An 894-nucleotide genomic window follows, 5' to 3' on the forward strand; every position below is an offset into this window, starting at 1 on the left:
TACTCTGAAGGGGGGGAGACCCTGGCCCAGGCTGCCGAGAGAGGTGGGAGCAGCCCCATCGCTGGCCCCATGGCAGGTCAGGTTAGCCCTTGGGGCTCTGAGCCCCCTGCTCTGGGGGCAGATGTCCCTGCTCCCTGCAGGGGCTTGGGCCGGAGGAGCTTGGAAGGTCCCTTCAACCCAAACCACCCCCTGACTCTGTGGTTCTGTGCAAGTCGTGTGAGCTCTTCAGAGCTGCTGGGGCACTTGAGTGACAAACCGGGTCATCTAGAAAGTTAATTGCTCTGCTCCCACCACGGAGCCACAGCCGGGGATTAGCTGAACGTGCCTCACACCCCGGTGTCATCCGGTGGCTCTTTAGAGGGGACGGGGCAGAATTTGTGTTTGTGTGTGTAACAGCTCCGTGCTGCTGCTTGTGGCCGTGGGGGCTCTGACAGCTCTTGCTTCCGGGGGCTGGTGCTCAGGGGCTGAAGTTAAGAAGCATAATCCAGCCTATGAGGCTGATTAAAGGAGTTTAATTTCCTTTAACGAGCCTCGTGATGCTGCCAGGCCACCAGCTGCTGGCAGGAGGGGGGTTCTCCTGGCCCTTTGCTCCCTCCCACGTTTGGTCAGAGGGAGGGTGGCAGTGGAGGACGCCTGCTCCCGTCCAGCACGGCCAGTGCTCCCTTGTTCTGGTGCTCAACCTGCTAATTTCGTGGGGATTAAGAGCAAAGAGCTCAGGGCCGTGCCCGGGGGGCTCAGAGATTAGCCACCCCTGCTGCTGCTGCTGCAGGGATTATCAGGTCTAACAGGTTTATCTCGCTGCCCCGTGATCCCCCAGCAGCTGGCGAGTTACTCGCTCCTCCCTGCGCAGCCGAGAAACAACCCCTGATGCGGTGGGAGAAGCGTTCGTCCGGA

This window comes from Buceros rhinoceros, unplaced genomic scaffold, assembly GCF_000710305.1.
Source record: "Buceros rhinoceros silvestris isolate BGI_N320 unplaced genomic scaffold, ASM71030v1 scaffold5791, whole genome shotgun sequence".
NCBI lineage: Eukaryota > Metazoa > Chordata > Aves > Bucerotiformes > Bucerotidae > Buceros > Buceros rhinoceros.